We start from the raw sequence: 10,852 nt of genomic DNA on the forward strand, positions 1-10,852 counted from the left end.
AGGGCGCTGGTGGGACGTGCTGCTGCCATCTGTCACGTCCGGCACGCAGCGAGCCGCTGAGAACCTTCGTGACCAGAGGCGGGCGGCTGTGCCGCCGGGCCGGCAGGTGGAGGAAAAGGGAGAGCTTGGCGCCGAGGGGCAGACGTGGAGAGTCTGAGGCCCAAGGCCGCCGTCTCGGTCCCTGCGGCCGCGCCCAGAGCAGCTGCAGCGCCACGCAAACCCACGACAGCCTGGGGAAAAGCGCCACGCCGCACGCACCCCATGGAATTGCCCGCAGCCGTATCAGGATAGATGCAAATGGCAGCTCCTTTTGGAAAATTTCTGTTTTCCTGGCTCCCCCAAATGGAATTCTCCGTAAGACTGCTAAGGGGCCTTTAAGAATTGAGACCTCTCAGAAGTTGGGAAAGGCCCTGGTTCCCCCTGTTCCCTCCCCCCTCACCTTTTTTGTAATAAGTACAATGTAATTGTTTGGTTACGACATGAAGCTAATGGCAAACGCTTAGAGCATTTTTCATATATTAACTCACGTTGCTCACAAAACTCGCAATCCTCATTTTACAGATGAATTAACTCATCTACAAAGAGGTTTAGTGACTTGCTTAGGGTTTCAGATCTTGTAAATGGTGGATTCAAACCTAGGCAGTTAAGATGTAGAGTCCATACACTTACTTAACTATAGTATAGTACAGACAACCATTGCTCAGAACTAGGCACTCGGGTCCAACATGCTTACAGAGTTGGCTGGAATGAAGTAATTTGAGTCAGAAACAAAAATTTCCCACATGGCACTCAAGGTCCAGGTAAGATGTAGGAAATATTAATTCATAGTGCATTGGTATTGAGACACAAGTTCAAAGTTGTGAGATAAGCATTGGTGTCTTTTAATCCTGTCAGTGTATATTTGGGAAATCTCCATGGAGTTACTTCCAACGGAGTCTGCATTTGAGGCCCAGATGGGCCTTCTGGCCTCCCGGTGATCAGCTCTGCATATATTTAGCGCTTATTTCACTCCACCTGGGTTACTGTGGTAGTGGGAAGCAATTCCTTTTGGATAAGATAGAATAGCAACCAAGGTTGTCAGCAAAGAAAGCAAAACAAGCATACAATCTGACACACTGAATTTAATAATACTTCCCAATTATTGAGCGCTTGCTGTATGCCAGACACTGTGCTAAGGACTGAACATACATGACTCATTTACGACTCACAAAAGCTTTGAAGTAGGTACTCTTATTATCTCTATTTTACAGATGAGAACCTGGAAGCTCAAAAATATCAGAAAACTTTATCTACTACAGATCTGAAGCAGCATCAGAAATGAAAAGTTCCTAAAATGGGAAAGTGCCTGAGACAATATAAAAAGTCCAGTGTTGCTGGAAAATAGAGTGGAAGGAAGAGAGTTCTAAAATTATACTGGTGAGGCAAGGTAAGGAGAGACCAGATCCTGTGGGCTTATAACCATGATAAAGATGTGATTTTTATCCTAAGAGCTATGAGAAGCCATTTGTTGCAGTCACTGTTACCTTGTATTCATGATATATAAAGAACTCTCAAAACTCAATGGTAAGAAAACAAACTCAATTTTTAAAAAATGGTCACAGGACTTAGACACTTCCCTAAAGAGAATATACAGGTGACAAATAAGCACATGATAAAATGTTTAATACCATTTGATATTAGGGAAATGCAAATTAAAACCACTATGAGGATGTATATGTATAACTGATTCACTTTGTTATAAAGCAGAAACTAACACACCATTGTAAAGCAATTATACTCCAATAAAGATGTTTAAAAAATAAATAATAAATAAAAATTTAAAAAACCACTATGAGGGGCTTCCCTGGTGGCGCAGTGGTTAAGAATCCACCTGCCAATACAGCAGACACGGGTTCGAGCCCTGGTCTGGGAAGATCCCACATGCCATGGAGCAACTAAGCCCATGTGCCACAACTACTAAGCCTGCACTCTAGAGCCCACATGCCACAACTACTGAGCCTGCACACCACAACTACTGAAGCCCGTGTGCCTAGAGCCCGTGCTCCACAAGACAAGCCACCGCAATGAGAAGCCCGCGCACTGCACTGAAGAGCAGCCCCCGCTCGCCGCAACTAGAAGAAAGTCCATGCACAGCAACCAAGACCCAACGCGGCCAAAAGTAAATAAATTAAATTAAATTAACATTTAAAAAAGAAACCCACAATGAGATGCAACTTTATATCAATTAAGATGGCTAAAATAAATATAAAAATAATAATACCAAGTGTTAACAAGGATGCAGAACTCTGCACTGGAACTCTCTTACATTGCTGATAGAAGTGCAAAATGGTACAGCCACTCTGGAAAACAGCTTGGCAGTTTCCTATAAAATTAAACCTATACCTAGCATATGACCCAGCAATTCCCCCACCCAGGTATTCACCCTAGAGAAATGAAGGTTTATGTTCACACAAAAACCTGTACATACATGTTTATAGCAGCACAATTCATAATTGCTCAGAATTGAAAACAATGCAGAAGTCCTTGAATGGATGAGCAAACTGAAGTATGTTCATACAATGAAATACTGTTCAGCAATACAAAGGAATGAACTATTAATACAAGCAACAACTTGCATGAACCTCAAGGGTATCATGCTGAATGAAATAAGGCACACTCATGAGTTTCATGGTGTATAAGATTCCAAATGTATGACAGTCTGGAAAAGGCAAAGCTAGAGGCATGGAGATCAGATCATTGGTTGCCAAGGACTAGGAGCCGGTGGAATATGTGACTAGAAAGGAGATGCGTGAGGAAGATTTTTGTGGCAATTGAACTATTCTGTATTCTGAGTGTGATAGGGGTTGCATGAATCTATACCTGTATTAAAACTCATAGCACTGGCCCCCAAATAAAATAAGTGGAAAAAAAGAAAAAGCTCTACAGGCCAATATTGCATAACTCAAACAGAACATCTATCAGCTAGATTCAGCCCATGAGCTATGAGGTTTTAACCTCTGCTCTTTAGTTTGTAGTACTCATATTAAAATAGAGCACCTCAAAATAATCTATGGTGTTAGAAGTCAGGATAGTGGTTTCCTTTGGGGAAGAAGAGTGGGTAGTGACTGACGATCCATATGAGGGCTTCTAGGGTGCTGATAATGTTCTATGTCTTAATCTGGATGGGTTAGGGTAACCAACCATCTAGTTTGTCCAGAACAGAGGAGTTTCCCAAGATGCAAGTCTTCCAGTGCTAAAACCGGGACACCCCTAGGGAAGTTGGAACAGTTGGTCACTCTACCAGTTATATGGGTATGTTAACCTTGTGAAAATTCATTGAGCTGTATAGTTGTGATTCATGCACTTTTCTACATGTGTGTTATAAAAAACTTTGCCTTTAACTGGGCACAGATGAGGTCTGGTTAGCACAGGGTACACTAGAACTGTTATTTACAATAACGTAGACTTCTATTAACTCAACTTAAGGTTGCATTATCATTTTTCTCAGTCATGCCATAGAGCTAAAGCTGTGGTAAATTAAACCTCTCAGATATTTTTCACATGAACTGCTTTTAGGACATGGCAACCCTTTGCATCATTTATACAAGTAATTTCTAAACTTAGAGAGAGGACTTTAGATTTTTTCCCCCTATTAAAGTTCATCCTGGGACTTCCCTGGTTGTCCTGTGGGTAAGACTCTGCACTCCCAATGCAGGGGGCCTGGGTTCAATCCCTGGTCGGGGAACTAGATCCCGCATGCATGCTGCAACTAAGAGTTCGCATGCCACAACTAAAGAAGTCTGCATGCCATAACTAAAGATCCTGCATGCCACAACTAAGACCATGTGCAGTCAAAATAAATAAATAAATATTTTAAAAATTCAGGGGCTTCCCTGGTGGCACAGTGGTTGAGAATCCGCCCGCCAATGCAGGGGACACGGGTTCGATCCCTGGTCTGGGAAGATCCCACATGCCGCGGAGGAACTAAGCCCGTGCACTACAACTACTGAGCCTGTGCTCTAGAGCCCGTGAGCCACAACTACTGAGCCCGCGCACCTAGAGCCCCTGCTCCACAACAAGAGAAGCCACCGCAATGAGAAGCCTGTGCACTGCAACGAAGAGTAGCCCCCACTCACCACAACTAGAGAAAGCCCGCACGCAGCAATGAAGACCCAATGCAGCCAAAAATAAATTAATTCATTAAAAAAAATTCGAAAGCAGCAGTGGAATTAAATTGTCGGAAAAAAATAAAGTTCAACCTGCTTTTGCTCTTATTCTATTATATTTTACTGAAATATATGTTTGACTTTGGGGATTTAATGTGTTAGCCTGGCCCCGCATGATATTTTGCATGCTATTTAAAGGCATGAAAGAGCTCTCATCCACCAAATTCTATCCCCTTCACCCACCCTTGACATTATATATCAAAACCACCACTTTTTTCTGAGTAGCCCCTCCCTCATTGACTCACCTGCCAATACAGTTCCGAGCCCTTAGAACACTTTTGTTGTTATAAATTCAACTAAATTTTATTCATAGTAGTTGGGAAATATATGTACTAATTAAGGAGATTTTATGGTTAACCAAGTGTAATGGCGATGTGACATTTCACTCAGAACCCCCTCTTCAGAACTAAGGCACTCATTTCTAGCTGCTGGGAATATTGGTTGCTGACTGCTCACATTGAGTACCTCCTCAGAAATTGTCCTGTGTTGAAGGGAGCTGCCTTGCCTAAGGTCATGCCCCCTTCTCAGTGGCAGCCTACATGCAGTGATTGCTCAATGAAGGTCACAAAGGCCTAGTTTCTTTGCTTCATTTCAGGACATTTCTGAAGGACCATCTCAGTCTGTGAGATTGGTTGCGACCTCTTTGCAGCTTCTCCCTCTCTATCCAATCCTGATTTCCTTACTCCTTTACAGGTGTTGTTCCCAAAAGCAGCCCCCAATAATCCACCTGCACACAAATCTCAAACTCAGAGTCTGTTTCCCAGGGAACCTTGGGAAAAATTCAAAAATGACTCCCATGATCTTCACCTTCTGGTATTCACATCTTTGTATGACCCTCTCCCCTTGAGTGAGTGGGGCCTGCGACTTGCTTCTAACTGATGGAATATGATGAGGATGATGGCATGTCACTCCTATGATTAGATTACAATGTAGATATAAGACTCCCTCTTGCTGGCATGCACTAAAGAGACTCCCTTGCTGGCTTTGAAGTAAACTGCCATATTGTGAAAGGGACTATGGAGAGGGCCACATGGAAAGGAACAATGGGTGGCCTCTAGGAGCTGAGAGCAGCCGTTGGTAAATAGCTAGCAAGAAAACAAGAACCTCAGTCCTACAGCTGTAAGGAGATGAAGTCTGCCAACATTCTGAGAAAAGTGGATCTTTCCTTAGCTGAACCTCTGATGAGACTGTCACCCTGGCCAACACCTAGATTGTAGTCTGGTGAGACTTTGAGCAGATTACCCAGCCAAGATGAGCCCAGGCTCCTGACTTACAGAAACTGAGAAAATAAATGGGTGTTGCTTTAAACTGTTGAATTTGTTACACAGCAATAGAAAACTAATATACCAACCTATGACACCAAGAGCTAATACATACACTTGTAGAAAGAGTCAAGGAAGACTGGAGAATGAGAAGCCTTCATGGTGTACAACATTTGATTTTGAAATTATATCAAACTGTTCTTAGAGATATCTCAAGTTGTAGAGAAAATCTTTTGATGGGGATTCTATTTTTAATTAGGTAACTTGATATTCTCCTCCAGAATGGAATGAAGTTGACACATCCTAAAATTTTGCAGTATCTAAATTTGTCAAAACAGTCAAAGGAATTAAAAGTAGAGATAGGGCTTCCCTGGTGGCGCAGTGGTTGAGAGTTCGCCTGCCGATGCAGGGGACACGGGTTCATGCCCTGGTCCGGGAAGGTCCCACATGCCATGGAGTGGCTGAGCCCGTGAGCCATGGCCGCTGGGCCTGTGCATCCGGAGCCTGTGCTCCACAACGGGAGAGGCCACAGCAGTGAGAGTCCCGTGTACCGCAAAAAAAAAAAAAAAAGTAGAGATAACTTAATGGACAACATTTTGTCTTATAAAAATGTTAGTCAAGGAGAGGTACTCTGAATGGAGGCAAAAAGACAGAACCTGTGAATATATTTGAGCTGAAGTATATATACTTTCTAATAAAAATATTAGTGTTGAGAATGTTTTCCATTTAGTAGAATTTTTTTCTTCTCCTGTAGAGGGTGTTTTCTCAGTTAAAAACATTGTGATGAGAAGAATCAATTGAAGATGTTTGCAATTTCAAATTTATTAACCATAAAATGCAACTGTGAAACAAATTGCAGGCAATTTTATGAAAAGATTTAAAACATTACGACCATACTGGAAAAAAATACGTTTTCAGAAAAATATTGGTAACGTGCTGTTAGAGACAGGTGTGGCTAAGAAACTGATTAAGGTATGTGAATATATACCAAAAAATTCTGCTTGTGTTATTTTTTAATGTTCAGATAATCAATATAAGTGTTTTTTGCTTTAATGTACAGTGATATATGTTGTTTTTATTTTTAGAAAGAATTTTATTTTTGAAATTAGTTTTTAACAGAACTGTTTTATAGCCTACCAATATAATAAAGCCAATTGTTGATCAGTAGGTAAATATTTCATATATACTGAATTGCTTTAGTGCCTCCTTTCACTCTCTAAAGCATTCCAGTTTAGTTAATATGGTCTCCCTAAGGCTTTAGGATCTTTTCTTTTTGGCTTTATCCCTATCCTTTAGCTTAGCAGTCTCTATAACCCAGATCTCATTTCATATGCAAACTTCATCTTCTGCAAATGTAAAAGGTCACTTATTTGGGCCGCTTAAGCTATCCATTCTTTATCACATTCAAGTGGGATAACAAGGAAAGGGATGTAGGAAGTTCAGAGGTATAAACAGGTTCTTGTTTTTGTTCTCTGGGAGGCTTTTTTTTGCCAATTAATTCATTAACAAGCCCCAAGAGTTGCCTCAGAAAAAGATTGATATCTCCAAGGACATGTGAGTAAAGCAATGAGAAAAGAACAAGTAAAAGGAAAAAAAAACCTACACACATATGAGAACACATACAGAGAGAGAGAGACAGAGAGAGAGACAGAGACAGAGAGAGAGGAGCTCTAACAAACAATAAATATGATTCTGAGGGGAAAAAACACCAAAATTGTGAGGGCAGGAAGGTAAAGCCTGTATGAACCCTAGACACCTTTGCATTAGTCCCCTGGAGAGAAGAGTTTATGCCATTCTTCAGGTTACAGTGCCTCACTGTTGCAGGGAGGGGGACCCCTTCCAGGGCCCAAGAGTGAGCTCTTGTCTAACACTTGGAAATGAATTGTCCAAGGCGGCACGTGCTGACCATGCAAGAGACTTTATTGGGTAGGGGCACCCGGGCGGAGAGCAGCAGGGTAAGGGAACCCAGGAGGACTGCTCTGCCATGTGGCTCACAGTCTGGGGTTTTATGGTAATGGGATTAGTTTCTGGATTGTCTCTGGCCAATTGTTCTGACTCAGGGTCCTTCCTGGTAGTGCGCGCATCACTCAGCCAAGATGGATTCCAGCGAGGAGGATTCTGGGAGGTTGGTAGGACATATGGACTGGCGTCTCCTTTTGACCTTTCCCAAATTCTTCTGGTTGGTGGTGGCTTGTTAGTTCCGTGTTCCTTATCAGGACCTCCTGTCATAAAATAACTCATGCAAATGGTTAGTGTGGTGCTGGCCAGTTTCATTCAGTGCTTCCCCTAACACCAGTACCTTCAACATTGGAGTCCTTTGCATCAGGCCACCATTGTAGTAAAGACCATTTCCCCCTATTATCTAATAGAACTCCTAAGTTGTAGCCAGGTAGATGGCTATCCAGCAAGAGACTACATTTCCCCATCTCCCTTGTGGCTTGGAGTGGCCAAGTGACCAAGTTCTGGAAATCATTGTGAGCCATTTCCACATTGTGACACTGAAAGGGAAAGTTCATGCTTTCCTTTGGCCCTTTTCCCCATCTGCTGGCTAAGAGATGCCAAAAGATTAAGCAGCCACCTTGGACCCAGACATGGCAGAGCTTCTTTACCAGCCCTGGACCACTTACCTCTACTCTGTTAACCTAAAAGAGAAACCAACTTCTATCTTGTTAAACTACTTGTGTACAATCTTGGGTCTTTTTCTTATAGTACCTGCACCCTCCTTAATAAAACCATGCAGAGCTAAACTTGCAAAATTTTAGAAGTACACACCGAGTCACTGGAACATGAGTAGACAGACCAATGGGACAAAAGAGAAAGTCCATCATAGAACCAAATACATACAGAAAATTAGTACAAAATCAAATCAGTGGGGTAAAGATGGACTTTATTTTTTACATGAATAGTGTTGACACAACCAGGTATCTATACTATAGAAAAAGATAAAGTTCCATCTCTTCCTCACACCATACAGCAGGTTAAAACTCTAAGTGGAATGAAGATTTAATGAATTTACCCTTTGAGCCAACATTTTCATTTCTGCAAATTTATTCACGATAAGGACATATCTGCACTTTATGGATAATGTATGTACATTTTCTCATTGTTTGTAATAGCAAAAGACAGGAAAAAAACTTGTGTCTACCAATAAGGGATTAGATTTTTTAAACTATAGTATATAATTGAATGTTATACTATATGAAGTTGTAAGAAAGAATGAGAAAGCTCTGTATTTTCAGGATGAACTTAGGTGAAGAAAGCCAGATGCAAAATAGTGTATAAGTACTATGCTACCTTTTGTATAAGAAAGGGGAGAAATGAAAATATATTTTTGCTTGTATCTGTATAAAGAAACACTGAAAGGATATATCAGAAACTAATAAAATGGTTAGCTATGAGAGTGGAAAGAGTGGGGTAGATGGGGACAGGAATGGGTATGGGAGTTCTAAATCTAAGTATTATGTAAGTAATAATTATTACTATTAAGTATTAATAGACAGTGCGCAGGCGCGGCGGCGCGCCTCTGCGGGGCGCTGGGCTCACTGCGCACGCGCGGCCATCAGCTTGGTCCCAGGTGGAGCTGTTTTAGCCGAGCTGGCGCCGCCGTGAGCCTCCGAGATGAGCGCGGCAGAGGCTGACTGCTGGTCTTGGCTGCTGGTGCTCAGCTTCGTGTTTGGGTGCAATGTACTCAGGATCCTCCTCCCGTCCTTCTCCTCCTTCACGTCCAGGGTGCTGCAGAAGGACGTGGAGCAGGAGACTCAGATGCGAGCAGAGATCCAGGGTATGAAGCAGGAGCTCTCCACCGTCAACGTGATGGACGAGTTTGCCAGATACGCCAGGCTGGAGAGAAAGATCAACAAGATGACTGATAAGCTCAAAACTCACGTGAAAGCACGGACAGCTCAGTTGCCTAAGATAAAATGGGTTATAAGTGTTGCTTTCTACATATTGCAAGCTGCCCTGATGGTCACACTCATTTGGACATACTACTCTGTCCCTGTGACCGTGGTGCCGAGTAGATGGATAACTCCACTAGAACGCCTGGTAGCATTTCCCACTGGAGTAGCAGGGCTTGCAGCAAAGGAACTGACGCCTAGAGAACTTACGTGTCCAGTGTCACCGAAATGTGAAGTAGCAGGGCTACAGTTCAACCCAAGCCTGCCTCAGTAATCCAAGCCCAATACCTGGGGTCTGATACCCCATTTATTGAAACACCACCTCTGGTTCCCAAATTCTGTGACTCCTTTTCAATTCACACTATGCTTAGCCCCTCTGCAGCATTTCCTGCTATCGGCCATTCTTTCACTTCTGAAAGAATTTCTTTTGGGTTTTAAAATTAGTACATGTCATCGTAGAATGATTAGAAATATAAGAAAAAACTTTTAAAAAGACTCAGTAGCTATGGATAACCCCTCTTAACATTGTGGTATATTTTTCCAGTCTTTTTTTCTATTTATTTTTGTATGGTTAAGGTTATCTGGCACATACAATTTTTTACCCCTCTTATTATGTAAACATTTCCCATATCAATAAATTTCTTCAGAGAGGAGACTGACATGCTGCTGGCTGTGCTGAGAGGGCAGCTTAATAAGTTTCTTTATTAAGGAAAATATATATATATATTTGTATTTGTTTAAGGTCAGGAAGTACTTGGTTAACTCTATCACTATTGCTTATTCTGAGGTATCTCCATATTTTAAAATATCAGTATAAGAACATTTTTCTATATTGACCTTTAATTAGATTTCCACCATGAATTGACTTTAAATACTTTAGACTGATGAACAAAAAAGTTCTGTTAAGAAGTCTCTTCTGTATCAGTGCTAAAATCCAAGTACCATGAGCTCCAAGACCAGTGGCAGTGCTGGCACTCTATTTGGTTCTGTCAAAGTCCCTTACATCCTTTAGGACCAAGCCCATTCACCCATATTTGTTCAACTTATAGCTGCAGTTCCTGTAGTAATTCAGCATGTATCACAGATACACTGTATACATCTACAAATTTTTAAGCCTAACTGCTTGGGAACAAAAGTTGAAATAAACATAGAGGGAAAAATATTTAGCTTCAGGAGGCAAGATTTTACTGAGCTAGATGAATACAAAAATAAACGATATGATGTTTGTGCTTTTTTATAAATAACTTTATTTTATTTTATTTACTTACTTTTGGCTGCATCGGGTCTTTGTTGCTGCACGCGGGCTTTCTCTAGTTGCAGCAAGTGGGGGCTACTCTTCGTTGCATTGTGCATGCTTCTCACTGCGGTGGCTTCTCGTTGCGGAGCACGGGCTCTAGGCGTGCGGGCTTCAGTAGTTGTGGCTCGCGGGCTCTAGAGCGCAGGCTCAGTAGTCATGGTGCACAGACTTAGTTGCTCCACGTCATGTGGG

The 10,852-nt window shown here is 41.9% G+C and overlaps 1 pseudogene; it reads left to right on the plus strand.

Annotated features, from left to right (window-relative positions):
• The first annotated feature begins 9,023 nt into the window (after positions 1–9,023).
• Positions 9,024–9,824, plus strand: LOC137216424 (guided entry of tail-anchored proteins factor 1 pseudogene; annotated as a pseudogene).
• Positions 9,825–10,852: the final 1,028 nt, after the last annotated feature.

The sequence above is a fragment of the Pseudorca crassidens genome, chromosome X, assembly GCF_039906515.1.
Source record: "Pseudorca crassidens isolate mPseCra1 chromosome X, mPseCra1.hap1, whole genome shotgun sequence".
Lineage (NCBI taxonomy): Eukaryota > Metazoa > Chordata > Mammalia > Artiodactyla > Delphinidae > Pseudorca > Pseudorca crassidens.